The following is a 7,442-nucleotide window of genomic DNA, read 5'->3' as shown; positions in this document are numbered from 1 at the left end:
AAGCATAAAAAAAATTAACCCCAACATTTTTAAAGTCAAGAAAAATAATGTACTCCCTCCATCCCATAGTAGATGACATAGTTGAAGAATGACACAAGATTTTAGGAGATGTTGTTTTGTGTGTTAGATGGAGAGAAAAAAATAGTATATTTATATTAATGTGAGAGAGAACTTTTTCTAAAAAAGAAAATGTGACAACTTTTATGGGACAAACTAAAAAGGAAAGTGTGGCATCTACTATGGAACGGAGGGAGTACTTTTTAATAAATCACACAACTTTATATGAATTATACCAGTATTACACATCCAATGCATAGTTTTTTTTATATTTTATTCTCAAATTTTCATAATGAAGTAAATATAAAGAATTATCATAAAAAATAAATATTTATATAATTGAATTAAAAAATAGAGAAGAAAAAGCTGAACTTAAAAATTAAAATCGCCTCATGATAAATTTTACTGATTATGTGGGAATAAATTGAAGCCACTAAATTTACTAACTATTTGGTCTTCCTAAATTATTTTCTTCTTTGCAATTAATATTACTATTTTTTAATATTAAATTATAATTTTTTAGTGATTAACTACTACTCCAATAAAATAGGTAATGTATTTTTTAAGAAGTGAAATTATATTGGTAAAGTCAAAAGACGTAAAAGGCACAACATCTTAATATAATGTCATCTTCTTCCTTCAACCTTCACACATTGGTCGGCCATATTTCTCATTATTTTCTTTTGTAAATTTCGATTTCCAGGTTCAATTTCAGCCCTTTCTACCATTAAACTTTTGTTGATTTAGTCTTCAACGACACTATCTCGGCAAGGGCTGAAGCTTGCTTTAGAAATTTTAAAAAAAATTGAAGTAGAAAAAAAGAAGAAATTTTTTTCTGTTGCATTTGCTTAAGCCCTCCCTTCCCTCTTACTGTGTCCGCCACTGGTACTATTGCTTTAGCATGTGAATGAAGCACCGAATTTTATGTCAAAGAAAATCCGAGCATAAGAAGGACAATTTAGTACTCCAATAATGAAGCAAGAGTGTGATGCTTGCTTGAGACCATAAAACTCTTTACACATCATGCTCAGACGAGGTTGTTGCATATATATTTCTTCCTCTATTCCTCCATTTAAGATTGTGTTATTCATTATGACCAGATGTGTGAATTCAATTTTTTTATCCATTACTATCAACCTCAGGCAGAATCCACTCATAATGTAGAGGTAATTCCCAGTTACAAGTAAATTTGTTATCATCTAATTGTATAATGTAGAGGTAATTCCCAGTTACAAGTAAATTTGTTATCATCTAATTGTGTAAGGCTCTATTCTTCTAGACAATGAGCAACCAGAGCATGAGAAACAGAGAAAGTTAAGAGAGCGAATATTCACCTTTAGAGACTTCTATATGAAAATTAAAACCAGAAGCACTTGTAAGCCATATTTCAATGCTTTAATGATTTCGATAATGAAATCCAATTCTAGATTTGAATTAATTCAACCACAACATTTATACTATATATTGGAGATAAAATCACCAACCTCCATCCATGCTTTCTTCATTTGATGTAGAGGTTGAAATCCACCTGTTGATGTTAGTCCTTTCTTTGGCTGGATCCTCCAATTGATTTTATCCCCTCTTTAACCTCAAGCCTTTAATAATTCTTTTAATGGATAAAGAATCAACCATTTTATTTATATATATACTAGAACCGAAAGTATATATACAGATATATCGTGACTATCTTTCTGTGTATATAGTTGTTGTATGTGTTATATTTTTTTTTATCGTGGATGTGAGCACACATATATAGGCAATGCAAGTCTCTTCATGAAAGGTGGTGTCCCTTCATATATAAACTTCCATGCATCAACCGAGTCTATATATTATAATGTCTTGATTTATCAAATAAACCAATTTATATAATATATACTCAACCGCCGGTCGCCATGCATTATGCACATAACCGCCTATACATATATTTACATGCGGGTCAACCTTTTATTATTAACAGATGTGTCGGTTGGGAATTGTGGATTAGTTTAGTAGTATAAACTAATTAACTCTTTCTCACAATTCCACCGTAACACACATGCACACTTATATTATATACATATGTATAACAATTTTTTACCCATTAATATACATATGTACAATAATTCCACATCACATACATGCACATATTATATTATCATAATTAGAGGTAAGAGATAAGAGAGGAGTGTTATCAATACACCCGATTCTAATCCTTTAATCGAGACTAATCCTTAAAATTAAACCAATAGTTACATAGGTCACATAACAATATAAATATTCTTAGATTCTCCCACTTGACCTTTGTATCGTCTTGATGGTTTAGTTACCATAATGCGCACTTTTGTATCAAGTTCATAAATCCTTTAAATACCATATAAAATTAGAATCGATCGAATCATGACGGTCACACATCATTATGCAATATGATCCCTTCCATGTATCACAAACTAATTCTAACTTTATATTGTCCTTTCATTGAGTGATCCTTTATTCTCAATTTATCATATGTTATCCAAAAACCATAATGTATACATACTATAATGATAACATATTTAATAAACAGAAACACAACTTTAATTGAATTCCAAGTGTCTTACACTTTATGAGCACAATATAATTCGCAAGCAAGACTTTCTCTATAATACCCAAATGCTTTTCATGGTCAATAAACATTTGGGTGATAATCCTTTATTTATCGGATCTGCTTCAATTATATTAGTCCTTATATGCTCAATGGACACTTTATGTTTATGTACTTCTTCATTTACCGACAAATACTTCAACATCATACATATCACCTTTCAAGCACTTATCTTTCCTTTAGAAGAAGATTTCTGTGAAATTATCACTATAAAATCTCAGCGGCTTAGCGATAATGTTAACAGTTCCAAGTCCCGGGATGAAATTTCACAATCACTTTTCATGAACTTTGGCCTCAAAGCATGCCAAATTCAACTTTCATAGTACAAATAGCAATGACAAACTATTTTCCACTTTTCCGTAATATTGTTCCCACGACTTAAAGGAACAAATAGCCAAACGTCAATTTTCTACCATTGGCGCATCCGGCTGAATCTGAATATCCAATGACTTTTAAGTCATCGGATCCCCTTTATAGAAGTATGTGCTCTTTGGTGCCTTGCAAGTACCCGAGGACTTTCTTTGCAGCTTTCCAATGGTCCATTCTGGGATTACTTTAATATCGACTCAACATACCAACAATAAAAGTAATATTCGGTCGCCTCCATGTTTGAACATAGTTCAAACTCCCAACCACTGATGCATATGGAATTCTTTCCATTTCCTTATGCTCCAATTCATTTTTAGGACATTGTCTTCCTTCTGAATTGAAGCTATCCTTATAGAGCAATTTTCCATTCTATATCTCTTTCAAATTTTATTGATATATCTCTTATGAAACAAATTCAACGATCCTTGTGATCTAACTCAAAATATTTCTATTTCGATCACATAAGATGTCTCACTCATATCTTTCATTTCAAAATCCTAATGTTCCAATTCACTTTTAGGACATTTCATTTTACCGAACTTGTCTCCCTTCTGAATTGGAGCAATCCTTATAGAGAGATACTATTTATTAACATCATGTAACATACCCATATCATTTGCAACAAGCAAAATATCATCAACATATAAGACTCAATTCATGAACTTGCTCCCACTGATTTTTACATAGATACATCGATCAATAATGGTCTCTACAAAATCATATGACACAATGGTATCATTAAACTTTTAAAATACCATTCCCAGGAAGCTTACTTTAGTCCATATATTGACTTACTCAGCTAACATACTAATTTTCCTTTTCATATGGTCACGAATCCTTCAGGTTGGTCCATATATATTTTCTCTTACAATTTCTCAATTCAGAAAGGTGGTTTTTTTCATCCATTTGGTGAAGCTCGTGATCATAATAAGCCACCAATGCCAAAATAATTCTTAAAGAATAGTCACTTTTCATGGCTTATTGGAATGAGTAAATATTTATCACGGTTTATGTCTGATACGCTCGGATTTTGCACGGTTTTAAGGCCATTATTTGATCCGTTTTGAATGTCAAAGTTGCATTACATGTCCATTATTTGCATATTTTATCTATTTTGGTATTTTGACATGTTTTGTGAGAAATGTGCATATTTGAGCCTAAAAAGGGAGTCAAAAGGCGAAGTAAGAAATCTGGAGATTCTGGGAGCATCCAACAACCACTGCAAGATCGCCGACGTCCGTCGGCGCCCAACGACTGCCAAGTCTGTAGCAGCCCACTCCGGGAAAGCTGTGCATGGAATGAAGACCGCCTAGTGACCGCTGGGCAACGTGCGACGACCGCTACAAAGGGTCCAGAAAGTTATGGGATGATAGCTAGCGACCGTTGAAACAAGCGCAGCGATCGCCGCCCAAGAGTTAGAAGCCTCAGACCAACCCATACCGACCGCTGGGAAAAAGCGGCGAGCAGAATTTTCCCTACTTTCTCTCCAAGATTTACCTTATTTTACAACCCTTTTTCCTTATTTGAAGGGGGCGATTTCTCCCCGATAAATAGCCCCTAAAGCTTCATCATTATCATCCTCTCTTTGCAACATATTTTCCAGAGGTTAAAAGTTAGAGTACTTCATTGTGCAAGGAGTTGAAACAGGATTCAAGATCATCAAAGCGACAATGATTCAACCTTTGGGTTTATTTGCTTCAGTTTGATGTTTTCATTGTCTTCCCTTCAATCTATGTTTTTAGATTATTCGATCATGTGTAACTAAATTCATAGGATTCTAGGGATGTGTTAGTAATGACTTTGGTTATACAATTCTTTTTTCTATTTAATATCCGTTTGTTCTTACTTTGTTTCTTCCTTAAGTTGTTGGATAATGCTTCACGTTTGAGTGACACATTCTGTGATGAATTAATATAACTTGCTACATAATCGTGAGAGGAGGTTGGCGTGTTAGGTCCACTTAATAGACACTACAATTAGCTTCCTTTAAAACGACACTGTTAATTGAGAGTGAAGACTTTTCAAGGGTCTTAGGAGCTTTTAGGAGTTACGTATTTAGGATTGACAACCCTAATGTTTATAACCAACGTTTGCATCGCATGAGCATAAACTAGTCGACTCGTTCTATCAAAGTAAGAAATGTGCTAGGATATTGTCGTTGGAATTTTATAACCATAACTGTGAATGCACATCCCTGGAATTCCCCTTATCTCTATACTTTTATCTCTGTGATCTATTTGCAATTAGTTGTTTATTGCTTTCAAATCGTTCTCTGTTTTCAAAAATTCAAGAATATTTCTGTTCTCCAAATAGTAATTGAGTTTTAGTAGAGGGTATCAAGTCTGTGATTGTTTTCCCCGTGATCGATATCCGGTACTAACCTTTAGCTATACTATTCATACTCTGTATACTTGCAGGTATTTATAGTACTAATAAAAAGTGCATCAAGTTTTTGGCGTCGTTGCCAGGGAATACATTCACTTTGTGATTGATATCTTCAAACAGACAATTTTACTACTTTGGATTTTAATTGCTTTCTGTTTTATTTTTAGTTTAATTTGTTTTTGTTTTTGTTTCTTTCAGGTTATGTAAGCGAACGCGTTCTGGAAAGAACATCTAGAACCGCTGGATCCCAAACTTGAAAAGACCCGAAGGAAAATAAGAAGTGAGCAAGGATCAATGGCAGACAGAACAGAGCTAGAAAGACTTCAAGCCATGGTCAAGACACTGATGGATGAGAGAAATACGGAAAAGGCTGCCCGCGAGGCGCAGGAAAAGAAGGATAAGGAGATAGTGCCCGTGATGCACATGTTCAATCACGGGAATATGATTACTTTTCCCGAAGGCCCTCGCATTGATGCTAACAATTTTGAGCTGTGAATGCCCCTTATACAAAGGGTTGAGCAGTTTCCTTTTGCAGGCAGGGCCATAGAAGATGCCAACCGCCACCTATCGAAGTTCGTGGAAATCGCCAACACTCTGAAATTAAATGGTGTCGACAACGATGCCATAAGGGTAAGACTCTTTCCCTTTTCTTTAATTGATTCTACTAAAGAGTGGTTTGAGTGTGTTCCCACGGAACAAGTCTCCACATGGAAAGATATAGTGGCTGTCTTCCTAGACAAGTACTACCCGCCAGGCACGATCTTAAAGCTCAAGAGTGAGATCTTCCAGTTCATACAAGGCCCCGACGAGCCCCTCTATGAGGCATTTGCTCGTTTCAAAGGCCTCCTTCGCAAGTGCCCCAACCACGGTTTCACCGTGGATCATCAGGTAGGAATCCTTTATAATGGATTTAATGAAAAAGTATGTGCTATGTTGGATTCAGGGGCAAATGGGGGATTCTTGCGGAAGAGTGGACCGAATGCCATGGCAGTGATTGAGGAAATCGCCACCAACAGCAGAAGGTGGTCGAAAGAAAGGCACAACTCAAGAAGAGTGGCGGCCATAGAGGAGGCCGAAGAGAGTTCTTTCGCTAAGGAATTGGCCGAGCTTAGAGTTCGGGTTGACCAAATGGACACGTCTAGAAGAGAGGATCCGGCTCCACCGACATTCGTCATTCCGGTCACCAAACCCGACGTTTCTCCCCGCTCCTATGGAAGATGTAACATCCCTGACCAAAAGTGTGCATAAATTTATATATTTGCTTATTAATTGTATTGTACTAATTTTAGTATAATAGATAATAATGTTAAGTACAATTACTAGAGATTAACATAAGTAAACAAATATATGCAGATGTATGTATAATATCTCTCGTATGTAAATTCACGTAATACACGTAATATATGTAGTTTTGATTCTTGAAAGTTTGAAAAATAAATATTCCATATAAATGTGTATCAGTGTATGTATCAAAAGAGAGTGTAATTACATATATATGTGTGCATGGATCTATATGTACGAGTACAAGCTTATTTTATAGTATGAGATTTTATTACATGATGTATATGTTTACTACTCCTATTAATAAATATATAAATAAAGTAAATAAAAGAAGGTTAGTCATCAATATTAAATACGTGGCCTAGTTGCAAGATTAACACTTATCTATATTATATATCTTTTCAATCGCAATATATGAGTTATATTGGTGACTCCAATATATAATGTCAGGGGGAGTTTTCCTAAAACGGACTACAAAGACTACTGAATTCATATACACATCATTATTCTTCTTAGAAAAAAAAAGAGTAGAGAAAAAAAAATAGAGAAGAGGGGAAGAAGGAGATATGCGAAGAGCCAAGTAAAGATCCAGGAATGAAAATGGGAAATAAAAATAAGGAGCTCGAAAAAATTTTCATATCAAAGGTGGGTATAAATCACTCTTTAATTTTATATATGTTACATAGTTGATTGTTATATGTTAGATTGGAGTGAATATTTGAATTGTATA

The 7,442-nt window shown here is 34.6% G+C and overlaps 1 non-coding gene across 1 annotated transcript; it reads right to left on the bottom strand.

Annotated features, from left to right (window-relative positions):
* Positions 1-6,196: 6,196 nt before the first annotated feature.
* LOC121789542 lies at positions 6,197-6,303 on the bottom strand. The gene has a single exon (XR_006048063.1). It is a non-coding gene; the product is annotated as a small nucleolar RNA R71 (small nucleolar RNA).
* Between the last annotated feature and the right edge of the window lie 1,139 nt (positions 6,304-7,442).

Source organism: Salvia splendens, unplaced genomic scaffold, assembly GCF_004379255.2.
Source record: "Salvia splendens isolate huo1 unplaced genomic scaffold, SspV2 ctg271, whole genome shotgun sequence".
Taxonomy (NCBI): domain Eukaryota; kingdom Viridiplantae; phylum Streptophyta; class Magnoliopsida; order Lamiales; family Lamiaceae; genus Salvia; species Salvia splendens.
The sequence above is the reverse complement of the archived record's forward strand: the minus strand, read 5'-3'. Positions and strand labels throughout refer to the sequence as shown.